General features: G+C 43.2%; 1 protein-coding gene across 1 annotated transcript in view; it reads right to left on the bottom strand.

Annotated features, from left to right (window-relative positions):
• LOC310790990 (adhesion G-protein coupled receptor G5-like) overlaps window positions 1–2,308 on the bottom strand; it is a 66,344-nt gene extending 64,036 nt beyond the window's left edge. Inside the window, exon 1 of the mRNA XM_083652714.1 lies at window positions 2,018–2,308. The gene's annotated coding sequence lies outside the window, so the exon portion shown is untranslated. The remainder of the gene's footprint in view (window positions 1–2,017) is intronic.
• Window positions 2,309–10,000: the final 7,692 nt, after the last annotated feature.

Genomic DNA, 10,000 nt, shown 5'->3' with positions numbered 1-10,000 from the left:
TTTTGAGGTCTTCGGCAAGGAAATTGGAGGAGCAGGTGGAATGCTGCAGATATTTCCTCAGGGGCTCGGCGCATAAATCAATAAGACAACACACACACGCATGCACATGCACACGCACACCGACACACACACACGCGCATGCACACGCACACACACATTAAATCCCCCCCCGGCGGCCTGAAGGTGTGGGTCAGGAGGTTCAGTCGTTCTTTTCCTCATTATGAATGAATAAAGGCGTCAGCACAAAGGAGAAGCAGGAAGAGGGCTCGACTCGTGCACCCAGTGCCCTAGTTTAGCATGTCCAGGAACGCAACATGGGAAATCCCAAGTTACACTGACTGTTGCTGTTGCACTTTCAATTTCACACACAAGACAACACAACACCCACACAACACAACACAACACAACACAACACAACACAACACAACACAACACAACACACTACACAACACAACACAACACAACACAACACAACACAACACAACACAACACACACTACACAACACAACACAACACAACACAACACACACTACACAACACAACACAACACAACACAACACAACACACAGTACACAACACCTATAGCTCTCTGATCTTGAAAGAAGCGCTGGAATGGTTTCGACTGCTAATGCTAACCTTGCTTTTACGATGAGAGTTGAGTCACAATGGTAAATAGTTTGATGGAGAGATATAGAGATGCACAGGCAGGAAACCACAGACATCCACTAAAGCAGCATGACGCCTTTGATGTCTCTGTCTGTCTGTCTTTCAACACCGACATGAATCAAAACGGCTCATTATAAATGTATCAGGGTGAAGAAACAGCACAGACATGGTCAGTAATGGTAAACATGATTATTGTTGTAGAATGGAATTATGAGTGTCTTATAAAAGTATATTTAAAGCCATACATTACTTTGGCAAACTGCATTGCCAAAGGACTGAATACATTGGGACTCTGTACCAAAATGTGTACATTGAGAATTCAGTCCTTTGGCGAATAATGCAGTTTGCCAAAGTAATGTATGTCTTTAAATATACTTTTATAAGACACTTCCTGGACTCTTGGTTTCATTCAATTTGGTTTATAGAAGCTGTTATAATTATTATATAGCAGATGAGGAGTGGTGAAATTCCATTGTACAACAATGATGATACAGTACAGTAGGCTACATGTAGGTTTTATGCTTATAGTTGTTGTTCCCACAGAATGACTCAACTAGCAAATACAAATAAATAAACAACAACATAAACAACAACAAGAGATTGTTTCCAAAATGGGAGACAAATCAGCCCCATAAATGCAGATAAGCACCTGCTCTGTAGGCGTAGGCGTATTCTAGGGGCAAATATTTAAAAGTTATTTCTTCTTTATGATTCAATTAAGAAGAGTCAGGCAGAGAGAGGCTAATCTTTGAATTTGACAGTTGATCATTTTAAGATAGTGTGATTTTAATCCCACGAGCATTTGGAAGAATAGCCTAACTACACAAATTAAGCTTTATAAAACAAAAACACCCCCTGTAGAAATATAGCCTATATGATGAGTGAAGATGCAGGCATATTACGATACCATAGGAGAGAGACAATAAACCCCCAAAACACTGTTGAATATCACAGACACACCTTCCAAGAGAGGAATATTGACATTATGTAGGCTATAACATATATGAGGCCATTTACACCTGGCGTTAACATGCATTTTCTGCAATCTGATTGCAATCTGATTGCACAAATGGTTGTCCTCTCAATCCGCATAAAGTTGCTGTATCCAGATTGAGAGGACACATTGCATTTACACTTGTGTTCAACGTGTACACAATGCATCCCTGACCACCTCCGGAGGTGGTTTGGCCGATCAGATTGCAATCCTTCTTCAATGCGTTCTGGGGGTGTTTACACCTGACATTTCAAGTGATAAAACACAATCTGATTGCAATCTGATGGCAGAAACCACATGTTAACGCCAGGTGTAAATGGCCTCTAAGAGTAGGCTAGTAAAGAAGGCAAGACATACCTTGGAGGTTGACTTTCTCGTCTGAACGATGCGCAGAAAGTTCCTTCCACTCCGCTAGAGGTGCAGAACAAAGCGGTGAGACAGATGATCCAGTCAGTCTATCAGCTCACTTTGACCAGACACAACAAGTCTTCTGTTCACTCAGTGTCTGATCCTTTTTACACGCGTTCAAAGCACTCGAGACTGTCAAAGATAATCAGGCTAAAGTAATATGCGAGCTGCGGAGGTCGGAGGACAAGCCGCAGGGGTCGTGGTGCTGTAAAGCCGCCGGAGAGAGTCTTTCCTCGGGGAGAAGCTGACAGCCAGTGTGTCACCGAGAGCGAGGTGCACTGCGCGCTGTGCGCTGGAGCCAGTGGCAAGTTAGCAACAAAACAACAACAACATGACTTCCGGTAGAGCTTTTCCAAAATAAAACCCAATTTGACAAACTGGTGTGGTGGCTGGGCGTACTGTGACCTCCAGTCGCAGTCAGTGATCATCATGATATCATTATATATATTATATATGCCAACCGGAAGAAGAAGAAAATACAGCAGGCTACTCAAATGTGGCGATATGGTGGACAAACTAGGCCTACAGACTGTATCCCCGCCTGTCTGCACACTGTGTTACGGTGTTGTGTTCGATGGTAAAGGTAAAGTCTCACTGATTGTCACACACCTGAGTCTGCGAAATTTGTTCTCTGCATTTGACCCATCCCCTGGAGGAGCGGTGAGCGCGCTCGGGAATCATATGGTGATCTAACCCCCCAATTCCAACCCTTTGATGCTGAGTGCCAAGCAGGGAGGCAAATGGGTCCCATTTTTATAGTCTTTGGTATGACTCGGCCGGGGATCGAACTCACAACCTCCCAGTCTCAGGGCGGCCACTCAAACCACAAGGCCACTGAGCTGGTTATTGCAGCAACCCATGTTAAGGGCTTGCCAGGGGTGGATTCGAACTGCCGACCTTCGGCTTGAAGGGCGGACACGCTAACCAGTGCACCAAGAGAGCTAGCTGGAGCTGATTAACGTGCCTTTATACCGGGGGAGTGAGTTTAACCAACTACTCGCTACCACTCGGGACTCACAAGGACTCAACATTCATTCGGTTACACTAGCACAAACCTGTAAATCTGTCAGTGAAGGCTAGGCTAGCCTACTGTATCTTAATCACCTAGCCTATGTGTTGTAGCTATTATAGGCTATTGTTATTTGGTTGGTTGTTTTCGTCTTCAGTGTTCCTTTTTTGTCTCTACTCCTGCAACAAGCTAATTTCCCCATATAGCTAATTAAATGTTCATAGCAGTGTATAGGCCTATGCAAGTTGACATATAGGCTATATAGAGTTTATGGTTTCACCTAGGGCTGTCACGATTCCTCGAGTACCTCGAATAACTCGAGTAATTAAAATGATCGAGGCCAAAATGATTCGCCTCGACACGGCATTTAGAGAGTAGAGACTGTGTTTCTCACGGACGCTTACTGGTGTGGCACAGCGCTCTTCCGGTGTAAACACGTGAGAACACATGATCGCAGACAGACCAGAGAGAGATGCAGAGCTATAGCGAGCGGACCCCGCAAAATGGAACGAGGCGGTGGAGAAAGCAGACGGGAGGAGCCGGGAAGGGAAGAAACTGTCTAAAGTGTGGGACCATTTCACGCTGAAAAAGGACACAAACTCAGTGGTGTGCAAGTACTGTAACGATACTTGCATATCACAACAGTACCTCGTCAATGCTTCAGCACCTGAACCGTAACATCCAGTCTACGCATCCACCAGCGCATCTACGTCGAGCGGAGCAAAGTAACGTAACGTTAACTATACACAACGCTAATGTAAATGTATGCTAATGATTGCTACTTGATATTAAGACTAGTAGTAGTTGTGCTGCTGGCTTGCCACGTTGCCAATATGACTATTAGTAACTGCATTCACGCTGCATTTTTTTGATGCGGCTTGCCATTTTCTGTGAGAAATACAAAGCTCAACCTAACGTTAACGTTAGCGGCTAATTTAACACGTTCACTGCCAATGACGAGATATCTCGTCTTACAGAATCCAACCGTTGACTGCCAAAGACGAGATATCTCGTCTTAAATTTTTTTTTTTTTTTTTTGACGGTCGGGCGTGGATCAACGCCCCCCACGTCTTTTATAAAAATATTAGAGCCACCGAACGTGTACAACCCATTCCACCGACCCACTAAGTGGCGACGGTGCTCTCCTGACTAGAGGAAGGCAAGCAAAAAGCAGCTTCCTCGAAGCCATTCTCATGAAAATGGATTGGCGAAAACGCTTTCGTTTTCGCGCTGATTGCTGGCGGTGCGGGATTGCAAATTTGCATAATAGATTACGGGTGGAACACACATGATGCCATTTCCTACCAATATAGGGCTTTACCATACATAAGAAAGAGATGAAAACATGCACATCCAAGGGCCGAGACTTCGGGTAGGTGCTGAGTCGAAAAATGTAGCAGTGAAACAAATGAAAAAACACTCGTACACTACAAGGGCTCCTTTTCAATAGCTTTATTGCACCAAGTGCAAGTGGTAACGTTTCGAGCTACATTAGCTCTTCGTCAGACAATTATACAGAGGTGAGACGCCATCTTATATACAGTAGTCACCTGATAGTAAAGAGGTCACATGAATGAACAACGCAGCTGTGTATAATAACAATCAATCAGAGGAGTAAAAGTCATAGACCACATATTATGTCATACAACAAAGAGAAAATCAACAGTCTGTAGTCAAGTTTAACCTCTGTCATCACATGAGTGAAGAAAAAACAATAAATACAGCAGTACGTTTCTTGTAGTGTGACTAAGGCGACTCAACCTGGGTGAAGGTGTGAGAAAAAAGTGTGAAGTGTGAAGGTACGAGAAAAAAGTGTGAAGCCTAAAGAACAGAATCTCGGAACATCGCAGCAGTATTAGGACTGCTGATCAGAAATGCCCAGTTGCTAAACATTTCAATCTCATGCAGCACAGTGTCGCCTCTCTGAGTTATACTGGCATTGAACACATCCAGCTACCCCGCCGGGGAGGTGATATTGATAATCTCCTTTTGAGACGCGAAATTTTTTGGATTTTCTACACTGAACACTGTATCTCCTGGAGGTCTTAATGAGGAGATGGACATTTGCCCCTTCTTATGAAGAAGATATGTGATTTGTGTGTGTTATCAGATGTTTATTCCAGTGTGCCCTCTATAGCGTGGTAAAATTTTGTGGTATGTGTGTATATATATATTGCTTGTTAATTGTTGTATATTTTTGTATATATGGTCAGTTGCTTCACACTTTTTTCTCGCACCTTCACACAGGTTGAGTCGCCTTAGTTACACTACAAGAAACGTACTGCTGTAGGCTATTTATTGTTTTTTCTTCACTCGTGATGACAGAGGTTAAACTTGACTACAGACTGTTGATTTTCTCCTTGTTGTATGACATAATATGTGGTCTATGACTTTTACTCCTCTGATTGATTGTTATTATACACAGCTGCATTGTTCAATCATGTGACCTCTTTACTATCAGGTGACTACTGTATATAAGATGGAGTCTCACCTCTGTATAATTGTCTGATGAAGAGCTACTGTAGCTCGAAACGTTACCACTTGCACTTGGTGCAATAAAGCTTTACCATACATACCATACAATGCTAATGACATTCCATTATAATCACCTACTAATTTATTATAGTCACATGTTATTTTCCTACCAAGATGGCTGTGTGGTGATGGAACCGAATACTATCACATTACCCCCCACCCCCACCCCCACCACCCTCTGCTTAAGAAACCCTCCCTTGACCCTACTGCTATTCAGAACGACAGACCTGGCTGTCTCTTGATCTTAATGTGGCCAAGACCAAGGAGTTAATTATTGACTTTAGGAAGAACTGTGACAAACCAAAAGCTAGCATCATACATGGTGTGGATGTTGAAATCGTAGAGACATACAAATATCTAGGAACAGTGTTCGACTCTCAACTCAAGTTTGAGGCGAACACAGAGTCTATTGTCAAGCGTGGTCAGCAAAGAATCCACCTAATGCGGAAGCTCAGTTCCTTTAATGTCTGTGACACCATTCTTTGTAATTTTTATCAATCTTTTATTGAAAGTCTTTTAACTTTTTCATTTATTTGCTGGTTCAACGTGTTGTCTGTGAAGGACAGGAATAGCCTAAACGCTATAGTCAAGGTCTGCTCCAGGATTATTGGAGTCCAGCAGAATAACCTGTGCTCCATCTGGAAGAAACGTGTGGTACAGAAGGCAAAAAAGATCATAAGACAATCTAGCCACATTTTGTACAGTGAATTTGCTCTGATGCCCTCAGGCCGGCGCTACTATGCGCCCCCTAGGAGAACGAACAGGTACTCCAAGTCTTTCTTTCCTTCAGCTGTCAGGCTGTTAAACACAGACAGTAGTCATTTTAAGTGAATGCCTTCACTCATACAGTATGAGCGCACAACAGGCTGTACGTATCCTGTCTGTGACGAACAGGTTAGGCTTGCTCATACATATATATATATTTTATTTCTTATGTCTTTACATATAGAAATATATGTATACTTTTTATTTCTTGTTCATGTTTATATGAGTCTGATCTGTTATCTCTGACATTATTTGTTTGTTTATTTGTTTGTTTATGTCATGTCATGCTGTTACGTTACGTCCTGTCATGTCTGAAGTTTGTAGCTCACTGTGAGCTTTGAAGGTATTGGGTAGGCTGTGAAACTGAATTGCCCTTCTGGGATTAATAAAAGTTGTCTGAAGTCTGAAGTCTGAAGTCTCTTCTCTCATTCCTTTCCAAAACCCTTGAACGAGCAGCTTCCGATCAACTTTCTCTCTATCTATCCTATAACGACCTCCTTGACCCTCTGCAGTCCGGTTTCAAGGCTTCTCACTCTACTGAGACAGCTCTCCTTGCAGTAACATTTGAAACACGCAGCATAAATATGACCAGAATCGCAAAAGCTTCATCAAAGCTCTCAACCAAAACTCCAAGAAGCGAGCGAGTCCATCCAGACTTCCTCAAAGAGCGGCCGCGCAGACAGGCACAGCAGCAGCAGCAGTGAGCCTGGTGACGCGAGGTTACAGGAGCAACAGAAACGAGCTTGTGACACGGCCGCTGCAGCCAAGAAGACACACACGGAGGGAGGAGTTGGAAGCAGAGGGGGGTTTCCTGCTGTTATGGAGGAAATGACTGTTCAAAACTATTGTTTAGATGTCTGACATCTTACTGATGCCAAAAATGAATGGTTAAAGTGACTGTTCTATCGAATTTCACAAAAAGCCGTTTATCTCAGAATAATTTTTCTGACGCTGAAACCATGCTGTATTCAACTGCTAATGCTTACATAACTACTAACTCTACAAACTAACTCTTTTAGACAGAGAAAGCACACATTCTATTAGTTATTTTGAGATATTATATATATATATTATTCTTTTAGCAGAAAAGAATCCTCGGGTCTTGCAAGATGAGCCAGAATCCTCAAAAAAACCCTCTGGCAGAACCTACCTACAGTAAAAAAAAAACGGCTGGCAGTGAATGTGTTAACAGCGTTGTGTGTGTGTGTGTGTGTGTGTGTGTGTGATCACACTAGCCTGTTGGTGTGTGAGAGAGTGAATGTGTGTGAGAGAGAAAGAGCAGCAATGTGCGAAGTTGCCTCATGCAGCTGTAAGGTAAATGAAGGATGTAAACTAGCTAGTAAGCCATTCATTCATATTATTTAATGGTTGCTGTACACTGGAAGAACTCAAACGTCAGGTTGAAAAGATGAATGGTGCCACTGCCAGTTCTATGCAATTTAAAAATAAAAATGTTGTTTTTTCTAAGAAAGAAACCAATGTAGTTGTTTATTTGAAGAGATTTATCTTATTTTTTGGTGTATATTTACGATAAGCCTTTGAAAACACAAAAAAGGGTTCTTATCCGATTACTCGATTAATCGATGGATTATTCGGTAGAATACTCGATTACTAAAATAATCGATAGTTGCAGCACTAGTTTCACCCATATTTAAGTAATCAATTACGTTGTAAGATTTTTCCAAAAGCTTTATGTTTTTATTTTGAAGGCAGAGGCGTCTAGTTTCCGGTTTGATCACGCATGGCTACCATCTCACTTGAAAGGTGTGAAAGGGGAAGGGCGGGCAGGGTGACTGGAGAGGAGGTCTGACAGGAATGTAATCAGGCACTTCACCAAAACACCTTTATGTGGACTAGCCTCTGAACTGCACGGCTACATTGTAGCTGCTATAGGCTACCTGATGCACCAGATTGATGCATTTAAAGGAGAATTCCTGTATTTTTCAACCTTGACCATATTTGTGTAAACTTGTATGTATGTACCTACCTAGCTAATGTGAGCAATAGGCTATCCATGTCCCTCCTGCCTCGGCAGCCTGCACATAGCTACGTCCAATCAACAAGCTTATTTTTGCAACAGACAGAAGCTCAGATAGACCCTTTTCACGGGGGCCATTTTGTGTCGAGAAGGCAGGGTAAACACAGGTGCAAGCAAAACACTAATGAGGGTTTCCAACTTCCATGAGTGGAATTTGGAAACCCTCATTAGTGTGTTGCTTGCACCTGTGTTAACACTGCCTTTTCGACACAAAATGGCCCGGTGAAAAGGGTCTATTGTTTTTGTAAAAGAGAGAGAGAGAATGAATGCTTGTATTCACCTATAGTAGCTTGATCTACAGATAGAGTCAAAACCTGGGGTCTATCTATAGACAGGACCACTGCACCTCAACATGTCTCTGGGTCTATCTATAGACAGGACCACTGCACCTCAACATGTCTCTGGGTCTATATCTATAGACAGGACCACTGCACCTCAACATGTCTCTGGGTCTATCTATAGACAGGACCACTGCACCTCAACATGTCTCTGGGTCTATCTATAGACAGGACCACTGCACCTCAACATGTCTCTGGGTCTATATATAGACAGAACCACTGCACCTCAACATGTCTCTGGGTCTATCTATAGACAGGACCACTGCACCTCTCAACATGTCTCTGGGTCTATCTATAGACAGGACCACTGCACCTCAACATGTCTCTGGGTCTATATATAGACAGAACCACTGCACCTCAACATGTCTCTGGGTCTATCTATAGACAGGACCACTGCACCTCTCAACATGTATCTGGGTCTATCTATAGACAGGACCACTGCACCTCTCAACATGTCTCTGGGTCTATCTATAGACAGGACCACTGTACCTCAACATGTCTCTGGGTCTATCTATAGACAGGACCACTGCACCTCTCAACATGTCTCTGGGTCTATCTATAGACAGGACCACTGTACCTCAACATGTCTCTGGGTCTATCTATAGACAGGACCACTGTACCTCAACATGTCTCTGGGTCTATCTATAGACAGGACCACTGCACCTCTCAACATGTCTCTGGGTCTATCCATAGACAGGACCACTGCACCTCAACATGTCTCTGGGTCTATATATAGACAGGACCACTGCACCTCAACATGTCTCTGGGTCTATCTATAGTCAAGACCACTGCACCTCAACATGTCTCTGGGTCTATCTATAGACAGGACTGCTGCACCTCAACATGTCTCTGGGTCTATCTATAGACAGGACCACTGCACCTCAACATGTCTCTGGGTCTATCTATAGACAAGACCACTGCACCTCAACATGTCTCTGGGTCTATCCATAGACAGGACCACTGCACCTCAACATGTCTCTGGGTCTATCTATAGACAGGACCACTGCACCTCAACATGTCTCTGGGTCTATCTATAGACAGGACTGCTGCACCTCAACATGTCTCTGGGTCTATCTATAGACAGGACCACTGCACCTCAACATGTCTCTGGGTCTATCTATAGACAAGACCACTGCACCTCAACATGTCTCTGGGTCTATCTATAGACAAGACCACTGCACCTCAACATGTCTCTGGGTCTATCTATATACAGGACCACTGCACCTCAACATGTCTCTGGGTCTATC

Source organism: Poromitra crassiceps (genome assembly GCF_964638095.1).
Source record: "Poromitra crassiceps genome assembly, chromosome: 16".
In the NCBI taxonomy this organism is placed as follows: Eukaryota; Metazoa; Chordata; class Actinopteri; order Beryciformes; family Melamphaidae; genus Poromitra; species Poromitra crassiceps.
Note: the sequence above shows the minus strand (reverse complement) of the source record. Positions and strands in the feature narration are given on the sequence as shown.